Source organism: Lycium ferocissimum, chromosome 9 (genome assembly GCF_029784015.1).
Source record: "Lycium ferocissimum isolate CSIRO_LF1 chromosome 9, AGI_CSIRO_Lferr_CH_V1, whole genome shotgun sequence".
NCBI classification, from domain to species: Eukaryota; Viridiplantae; Streptophyta; class Magnoliopsida; order Solanales; family Solanaceae; genus Lycium; species Lycium ferocissimum.
In genome coordinates this window covers 30,537,034-30,548,336 of record NC_081350.1, presented here as the reverse complement: position 1 = coordinate 30,548,336, position 11,303 = coordinate 30,537,034, and positions in this window count along the sequence as shown.

The window sequence follows — 11,303 nt, the reverse complement described above, 5'->3', positions numbered from 1 at the left end:
TTGCTCCAAAGACTATCTTCACGTTTTAGGGACCTTCTAAAGGGTTGAAACACCTTGGAAAATAATTTTTGGATCAAGACTCAAAGAGCAAAATTTTCAGCCCCTTGGCCGAAATTTACATGTATATTTCTTCCAATTTATTTGTCCACAATATAATGAAAGTGTAGTGGATGAATCACATTTAAATGTATATTTGTATGTCTCCCATAATAGTCTTATTTAAGATGACTTTGAGTCATCTTTTGGACATGGCATGTTAATGCTCATATTGGCTCATTGTTGCCACTAATTTTAACTTAACACCACAATTAAGTAGTTCCTAATTTCCATTAATGCTTCTATACCAAACAAAATTTGTAGATAAATTGTGACTTCAAACGAAATCGGAAGTTAAAGTCCGTACTTTGTATCTTGAGATAGTCTTAATACTCACCGACTTGAATCATCCATATCTCCTTACCCCGATATCATTTTGACGAGCTGTTTGTTGCGTTGCAAACTAGACTCGATGAACTTAATTTTAGGCTTTTGAAACACCTTAAAACTCCTCATATACTAGGAGATATGCCTCCTACAATATAGGCTAAAATCGGGTCCGTGATTTTACCGAAATTGTTCCGATTCATTTCGTTTAACTTCTAATCCTCTTCCAACCTCATGTAACCTCTTATACATACATATACACAGTCATTTACATCCATAACAATTCATATACATGTCTCGAAGGGTCCGTAGAATCACAATAACCATAAGTAGAACTCACAAAGCTTCGACGAAACTCCAATCGAAAAAGTATATTCCCTATCTTTTGTCCATCTTCTATATCATTACTAATAATCTCAAATACTTTAAAAGGTCACTCACATTACCTCATATACATACTCATAACGCGATTTCAAATCCTTTAGGTTACCAGGTCACCTCGAGATACTTAAGACAACCATATTTATAACGATATTCTTACTAACTCGATTAACTTCCCTTGAACCTTCTTAACTCATTCTTTCTTATTTTAATACAAGTAGCAAGGATTATTATGGAGTGTGACATTCTCCCCTCCTTTAGAACATTCGTCCTCGCATGTCAAATGAGGACTAAAACTCGTCAATTAAATAACCGAATCACCCGTTATCGCGTACTATAGACGCAAGATTTGACCACGAAAAGGGTGTTTTAGGAATATTATGCCTAAAAGTGCTAAACGACCAAATGGGTCGTTACATCGTATACCAATTAAACAATCGCTCGTCCTCGAGCGACATGAGAGAATGAACGCCGACGTAACTAAAGAATCTTTAATAGGACAATGCGGGAAACCTCTACGGAATGCATCATAAACATTTCTCTCTCGCCTTACTAGCCGAACTCCCTCTAACTTAGATAAAAGACCTAATTTTCATATTTCCAAATTCAAATTTTCCCCATCCTCGGTTTTCGAATATAAGCACCGCTTTTGTCGAAATGTTCTAATCCTATATAACAAAACCTATGAATGTTATCGATAGGCCCTACAATTTTCCTTAGAACCACACCAACCTTAGAATAAGACGCAAACCTTGCCCACTCGAACCGGTAAAGTATTCGATTTCACTAACCCTTCTTCACCATTCTTAAATTTTCTTCGTACCACGACTCCTTAGGAATACATGAAGACCAACCCGAAACCACAACATACTCTTGTCGTGAAAAGACTCCTTGCTTTAGCGGAGCAACCTTAAGCGATCCCAACAAACCGATCCACTCATAACCGACCTTGCTAATTCTAAGTCTTACTTACACCTCCAAATCACCATGCAGAAGCATACCACCGAATACTCCGCAGCCAAGTTCGTAGGACACCATCCGATCACCCTATAACCTCTTGCGACCATAGTACCTTAAATCACTACCAAGTACTAACGTAACCCATTAATTTAATCATACTTTAACTCAACGGAATCCACAAACCCACTTTTCATGGATAAACCCCAATTTCTACAGGTCATAAATAATATTTCAAATCTAACAGAATCTTCAAATCGCCAATCAGAACACGTTTTTCCCAAAATAAATAATTTATCCAAATAATTGAATTCCAAAATTTTCATAATGAAACCTTCTCCCAAAGTGAATCAAATGATATCCGTTGACTTCAATTTTTGCAAGCAGATCAAAATAAATACTACGGAGCTTCTAGAATGGACGATACGTCAAAAAGATAATCGATTTTCAAACGACCGCTCGTCGCTCAAACTCCGTTAATATTCTCATATTCTTTCGTCGAAGTACCCTTGCCAAAAATACGTAATGGAAATAATTCCCCTTTCTCCTTAGTTCATAAGTTCACTAACGTGATCACCGATCTCTAAAAGTCTTTCACCATTAGTACTAGTCACACCATCATCATTCTGTTACCGTAAATAATTCCATTGACCCATGCCTTATTCAATAGTCCTCAAAAAGGTGCTCACGTATGAATAACCAACCCCTTACTTAACTATACCGAACCATACACATCTAACTAACCGTGTATTTTTATTTTTTTTTATTTTTTTTTATTTTTTTTTCGCTGGCCTTTGGTCAACCCTAAGTCATTGTATTCAAAATCAAAGAAATCCTCAAGATTTAACCTTTGCACAACTTTCCGATAATTCTCATTCGAAAACTTAGATGCAAAGACCCGATAATCCTTCAACTATACCTCCATCCTTGTCCAACGCAAGAGTTGTTTCTAATTGTCGATCAATCGGCTCCCATTAGCCTACGACAAGTTCAGCGGACCAACGCCTATACGACTTTAACACTACCCTAATACCAACCCACTATGAAAATGCCCACGAATCAACACTCTTGGCTTCAACAATTCCCTCTATCATCACTAACCTCGAAGATGCTAAGTGAACCCACGAACACACTTTACAAGTGAATGAACACTACCTGCCTATTCCACTAGACTTCACTTATCATAAGTAACACCGCAACCCGATTTCTATCGAAAACCATTTTCGTACGAACTCACAACCACTAATTATATTCTGCTATCACAATACTAATCAAATTTAAGCCAACTCCACATTTCATAGCCTATACAATTTGTGCACACGCACACTTTGCAACTTATCTCATAAACGTATCAGATACCAATTATTCCGTCCCTATAGTGAAGATTGATTTATCTGAGTATTTTTTTTTTTTTTTTTTTTTTTCGCATTTGTCACATCATCAAAATAACACTCTTGCCAAAATACCATAAGAACTCTTACTTTGCTATACGCTTCCCAAAACTGATCATATCATCAAATAAATCGCTCTTATTAAGCCATAAATGCACTCTTGCACCTTCCGAGAAAACCCAATACTATAATTATGGAGATCCTATGACCCTATGAATCGCCTCTCCCATCTCTTCAACCAACCTCATAATAACGAGCCTAACCACGACTCCACACAACAAACCTTAGGTCATATCTAGAAACCGAACTTAGTCACGCATCTAAATTAGGACAACACAACGCGTCATCGTACCACATGTCGGAAACAACCGTTCGCGCAAGAAGAATTTAAGGATGAGTTCCCATCATCCGGAGAAGGTAAAAAGAGAAGTTCGTATACCAATTGGGATCAACTAGATACCAATTTGAATGAAGTAAAGCACGAAATAATGAAAGAATCGAAGTTTCCTAGATGTCCCATAGCCTCCCAATTATAAGTGTGGCGCGCAACACACCCATAAGTAGGACTCTACTAGACATTGCTCTTGTACTTATAGACCGGGTAACCTAAGCTCTGATACCAACTTGTCACGACCCAAATCATGGATCATGCGGCACCCACACTAACCCTCCCCGGTGGGCGAACCTTCGATAACTACCTTAATTTGATACAACATGCGGAATAAATACTTTTATTATAAGAAATTTCCAAAATCGGGTCTAGACTCATACAAGAGCTTCTAAGAAGTTTACAACTTGAATAGATAACGTACTAAACCGGATACGACTTCGTTTAAGGATGAGAACAACGAAATCTAAGGAGAGACTGGGTTGCAATAGCTCACCCAAACGTCTTTGACGAATGCCTCGAAACGGTCGTGAGACTCCGAACATCACACGAAAATAACTCTACACTCCGGAAAGGAGTGTAGCAAGAGTAGTATGAGCACAACACTAGGCTCGTAGGTATCATAGGCCGACAATGGTTAGTTCACGCATATAAACAAGAAGCAACTAACAAGTAAGCAGATAAGTAATCAAACACGATCACACATCTAGCACGAGAAAGTCTTGCATTAACGATAGTCACAGATCTCAATATCTCGATTATAAGCCTAGGGAGAATTCTATAAACCTCGATTCCATCCAACCTTTAAAATAAATACTCACAAACAACAACTCAAGAATTCACAAATCAAGAATCAATCGTAGAATGTGCCATGCAATGACATGAATGATCATTCAAATGGAGTGCTATGCAATGCAACGTCGTGCTATGTAAATGTTATGCAATGCAAGAGTCACCTCTCACACTCCACTCCCGTACACACATGCTATGGCAATGCCTCATAGTCATGACCCATGGGGACCCGCGAAGTCCATGTACCACTCGCTCCGAATATAACCTCGATCACGAGCACACTCTCACGATCCCGGCAAAGACCTCGGGCATCGGACACTCCATCGTTCCCGGCAAGAAACCTCGGGCAACAAACACTCACAATCTCCGGAAACCTCGAGTCTCTCTCTCGTCACTCTCAATCTCCCGGCGAAAACCTCGAGTCTCTCTCGTCACTCTCAATCTCCGGCAAAAACCTCGGAGTCTCTCAATCACTCTCCTCACCATTATAACAACATAAGAGTAATATGAAAGCATGTCATGCATGATATCAGTCTCAATTATATCACCAATATGCAATAAACAAGTACAAGTCATATTATTGCCCACGCTCAATCATCGATTACCCTTCCCTTTCATAAGGTGAGGAGCTAGTATGTGATAAAGATACAACTAGGTGATAATTACATCACATAGCACATAGAATATGGGATGCATGCCTCGCATGGAATCAACCTCAATAATCACCGCAATCATAGGTTCCATAGATTCATACTAGGAATTGCAATTCAATATTCAATTCTCGATAATAACCTTCCTCTTCCATATGACCAAAGGGAGAACAAGAGAGAGAGAATTATATCAAATACATGAAATCACAATACAATGACAAATACATAACAATATCGTAATAATGGCGACGAGCCCACATAACAAATATCACAATAATGGCGACAAGCCCACATAACAACCGGCAATACCAACCTAGATGGAATTTACCTCCACACCATGCCCGAAGGCCTATCATGCTTTCCCCGTCAATCACTACTATTTACATACGTTTCGCTAACCGGAGCCTAGACATAAAGTAAACCGTAACCTACCTCAATGCCGAACAGGTGTCACGAACTTTCACGCCAAAGCTTTTTCCTTCTGAAGTGCTTCCGATCGGACCAGGTCTTTAGTGCTTATTCGTCACACAATATGTGTACGCTACCCAATAATACTTTAACCTATATTAAGACGCCAACAACTATGGTTAAGCCATCGGGAGATTCAAACGTATTCTAACGTTAGTAACTCCTTTCTAGATGTTTAGGCGACGTTTTCTCTTGTATCTAAACCAACCACATACAACCAATCCAACATCAATAATTATGTATTCAATACCAATCCGGACAGCCCACACAATATTCTAAACAGCCCACATTCATAACATGCAATAACGATTCACATACGGCTACGACATTCTCAAGTTACTTCTAATAGTTTGTAGCCTTAACGTTTGTATGTAACAACTTATAACAGCCCATCCAATCATACAATATGATGTATACTCTTAACTTATAATTATTCTTTCCAACTTAATGAAAACACAAGTCCAAAACAGTCCACTACCACAACATGTCCAAAACAGTCTCTAACCGACAACATAACGATGTTCGGAATTCTTGCAAACGTTTACGAACATACTAAGCCAACCACATGCGATTTTTATACATCATTTCATGTCTTCTTTTCATATAATTTCAGTAAGTTATGACCAGCTATCCACACGACAAGTACAACATCAATTCATACGCAACTACGCTATATCGTCATTTTTATAATCCTTATAACAACTCACAAATGACTTTAGTTTCAACTCCAACCATTAAACACCTTCATTTCCATCATAAAATTCATGATAATAACAATCAAAATATCAAGTAAAAACAGTTCACTAACTTCTTCACAAAACAGTCCACACACGGCTACACCATGCTTCAACATCGCTCACATAAAATCATAGATTCAACCATTTTCATACTAACATAACTTCACCTTTAACCTTCCAATTCTTTTCATTCTTTTTACCATGAGATCTATGATAGTAACAACCATATTTATTAAAGAAAATCAGTCCATTAATTCCACCAAAACAGTCCCTACGGCCAACTAACATTCCAACACCAACTTTCATGATTTTATGCATGTGATTCATGTTCGTCAAGTTACAACCATACTTCAACATCAACACATATAACCCCATAACTACCATCATGTTCCAACATCAACACACCTTATTTCATGCATACAACTTATATTCACACATCTACATCACCCTTAATACATGAAAAGAAAGTTAGATCTTACCTTGACAACTTGACTTCTCTACTTGGCTAGAGTTGGTGACTTGAGATGGAAATGGTTCTTGTTGCTCCAAAGACTATCTTCACGTTTTAGGGACCTTCTAAAGGGTTGAAACACCTTGGAAAATAATTTTTGGATCAAGACTCAAAGAGCTAAATTTCAGCCCTCTTGGCCGAATGGCTCTCCTCTCTAGGCTTAGGTTTTCTTTCTTTGTGTTGTGTAGTTGAAATGAATTGTGATGGCTGATTTCTTGGTCATTATTTGGTTCAACTTTGATGCCTACAAGTTGGTCACATGCTCCACTTATGGCATGATTCATTCCATTAACTTTACACTTTAAATTTCCTAATTTGTTTTCTACAACTTTAGGCCAACCTCACCTTCTTGTTTCTCCTTTCTTCTTTCTTTTCAATTGTTTACAAGACAATCTTATGTGTGTTGAATGATTCATGCACCACCCTTTGTCTATTGTAATCATGCCAAGATGGATGAGCAATATTTAATGTGAAATGATCCCTCCACCATGTTATGTCCTCCTAAAACAATGTATACTTTCATAAAGTAGTGGATGCTCAAATATTCAATTGTATGCTTCAACTTTTTCTCCTCAAAATTTTCAGCCCCTTGGCCGAAATTTACATGTATATTTCTTCCAATTTATTTGTCCACAATATAATGAAAGTGTAGTGGATGAATCACATTTAAATGTATATTTGTATGTCTCCCATAATAGTCTTATTTAAGATGACTTTGAGTCATCTTTTGGACATGGCATGTTAATGCTCATATTGGCTCATTGTTGCCACTAATTTTAACTTAACACCACAATTAAGTAGTTCCTAATTTCCATTAATGCTTCTATACCAAACAAAATTTGTAGATAAATTGTGACTTCAAACGAAATCGGAAGTTAAAGTCTGTACTTTGTATCTTGAGATAGTCTTAATACTCAGCCCGACTTGAATCATCCATATCTCCTTACCCCGATATCATTTTGACGAGCTGTTTGTTGCGTTGCAAACTAGACTCGATGAACTTAATTTTAGGCTTTTGAAACACCTTAAAACTCCTCATATACTAGGAGATATGCCTCCTACAATATAGGCTAAAATCGGGTCCGTGATTTTACCGAAATTGTTCCGATTCATTTCGTTTAACTTCTAATCCTCTTCCAACCTCATGTAACCTCTTATACATACATATACACAGTCATTTACATCCATAACAATTCATATACATGTCTCGAAGGGTCCGTAGAATCACAATAACCATAAGTAGAACTCACAAAGCTTCGACGAAACTCCAATCGAAAAAGTATATTCCTATCTTTTGTCCATCTTCTATATCATTACTAATAATCTCAAATACTTTAAAAGGTCACTCACATTACCTCATATACATACTCATAACGCGATTTCAAATCCTTTAGGTTACCAGGTCACCTCGAGATACTTAAGACAACCATATTTATAACGATATTCTTACTAACTCGATTAACTTCCCTTGAACCTTCTTAACTCATTCTTTCTTGTTTTAATACAAGTAGCAAGGATTATTATGGAGTGTGACATTCTCCCCTCCTTTAGAACATTCGTCCTCGCATGTCAAATGAGGACTAAAACTCGTCAATTAAATAACCGAATCACCCGTTATCGCAGACTATAGACAGCAAGATTTGACCACGAAAAGGGTGTTTTAGGAATATTATGCCTAAAAGTGCTAAACGACCAAATGGGTCGTTACATAAATGCCTCACTTTGAGAATGCACATCTAGACATTTTAACTTGGTTTAACTTGGTCTCGTAAATATCCCAACTTTGAAAATGCACATCAAGACACTGCTAAATTTAAGTTGTCTAGATGTGCATTTTCAAAGTTGAGATGTTTACTTGCTAGTTGAGATCAAGTTAAGGTGTCTATCTATTTATTATGCCTTTTATATTACTACTTCCTCCGTCCCAATTTATATGAGAGTTGACCTATTTAAGAGTCAAACGGCTCTTTCTTTAACTCAATTACAAACATAGAAAAGTAGTCATGCTACTTATTTTGTTTAATTTTATCATTTTATAGAATTATTATCATATTAAAAGTAGGAAGCTCGTATCTTCAAAGTTAGATTACCATTTCGCCCCTAAAGTAAATAAAAATCTAATTAAATATTCATATTTTAATTACACAAAACTTGAATTAAAAGTTCAGCAGGCAGCAACATTTTAGTGCTTCAAATCAATTCACCAAAACCATTTCCTCCATAATTATTCACCCACCATAATGATTAGTGTTAGTAACATCAAAACATGGATAATTTAAAGAGTTAGTGATCCGAAGAGTTTTTAAAATGAAGAAGAGTCAGTTTGAAGAGTTAGTAAAGTGAAAGGTTTTTTTAAAATGAACAAAATCCATTAGGACTCCCAATCTCCTCCACCCCACGCTTCAGCCGTCCCTATAGCATGAATTTCCTTTTATTATCCTTCCAAGCTCCTCTTTTCTATTTTCTCTTAAATCAGCTTATATCCAGGTCGTATGTGAGTTGTTCGCGCTGTGTTTTTTTGCCAATGATTTACTATAAATTATTTCTCTAATATTCTTTTTTTGGCAGTGTAATCCAAAACATAATTCATTGGAGGAAGTATGTATTCTGCAATGATAAATTATAAAATCAAGCAATGTCATGTTGTATCGTACAAGATCATCGGATTTCTTGGTAATCGCTTTTCTTTTCACACAATCCTAAAATGAATAATATTGCGGTTTTCGGTATTCTCAAATTTCTTGCAGTAGGCCAAAATATAATTCATTGGAGAAGGTATGAGTTTTTCAATGATATTACATCAAGCAGTGTCATGTTGTATTGTACATGATCATTGGACTCCTTGATACTATTTTTTCTTTTCACGTAATCTTTTCAAAAAGAGTAACACTTCCCAAAGCATATGGATTACTTCTTTCCTATTTTGGTTGCAAATACTTTTGGTTATTAAATTCTAGCATATTTTATTTTTCGGTGAACTTTCTTGTAATTGGGTCGCTTTTGGTTGCTCCATATATGAGCTTGAATCATAGATTGATCTTACATCTTATTTCTACTTTTTTTCTTGTAATTGCACCAAGTGTAAATAGGTAGAAATAAGATATAGGTTTGCCTTCGTTTTTAACATAATGAATATCCATTTTGAAGTATGACTTTTGTTAATAAGAGTTTTGAAGTATGAAATTTCGAATTACAAAATCAGTTATCTATATACTTGGAAGATAGGGGCGGCTCAATGATGTTGGTGGCCTAAAGCGAAAATATATCAAAAGGGCCTTAAACTTATTTCGTAAAATTCATATAATTTATAATGAGATACAAAAGAACCCCCAAATTTTTGATCTAACAGTAAGAGCACGCACATCACAATTCCGAACTTTACTGTAGGCAAAAGCATGGTAATTAAGTGCAGCAAGGTAGAAAAACAGGCCTATTAGGCATCAAGTTTCTAACTTTGTGTCACTTACTTTTAGTGATTTCTCAGTTAAAAAGATGACAAATGTACTTGATTTCGATGCATGGATCAAACATGACAAAATTAAGTAGCTAATTTAGAAAAGTCGAAAGTAAAATCGTTAAAAACATAAAAGAGAAATTAGTGTACATAGAGAAAGAAAATTAGAATCAACAAGGAATATTAATATACTATTTAATTTAATGAATTTTTTTTATCGTTATTTACTCACTCATCTGTACAACTTCAATCAAACTAAAATAAAAGTTTAATTTTTTTAATTATTAATAATATTACATAAATTATGTGCTATATATAATAATAATATAATACCTAGTAAGGCAAAGGCTTCATTTGCCTTACCCTTGGGCCGGCCCTGTTGAAAGATATTTTTATTATTCGCTAATTACATGGGCATGGATCTACTTTTTGTAAGTTCTTGATTATTATCCTCATCTATATGGATATCTTTTTCTTTTTGTGTGTGAATAAGGAGTTCTTTTATACTATTATTAATGGATATGCAGAAAAAAAAAAGTTCCATATTATACTAGCTGTCATGAGTGGCGGATGAGTTACATTATGAGCTTTATTTAATTTTTTCTGATTATGATAAATTTATTGAGAAGGCATGTGAAAGTTTAAAATCTTACTTGGATTCTCAAGAAGTAACAACAATTATAATTTAATTTTCCATCTCAAAGGAATAATTAAATTAACTATATTTTGAGGTGAGGATGAGACAATAACTTGACATTTGTATAAACTTATAATGCAGAATTCACGAGGGTTGAAGTTGTTTGAGGATTTCTTTGACAATTTTTCATACTTATATTTCTAGGAAATCAAGGTTGCAGGATCAGTGACTACAAGATTATTCACATTTAAATAATATGTTATGAAATATCAAAAAGGAACAATAAGGAACTGTCAACCTGAATATTTGATATTTTATTATAAGGACCGCATAAGAAAAAGGTTATACTAATTCAATTGATTGTGTATAGCTATCAATTATAATAGTAATCGGCGATCAAGTCATTCGACTATGTTACTATCCATTTTTCAGCTTGAACTTTCCTTTCAAATTTTCAATTAGTCATCGATTACACGTTTTAATGTTATCTATACTTAAAAAGTTTGTACCGATT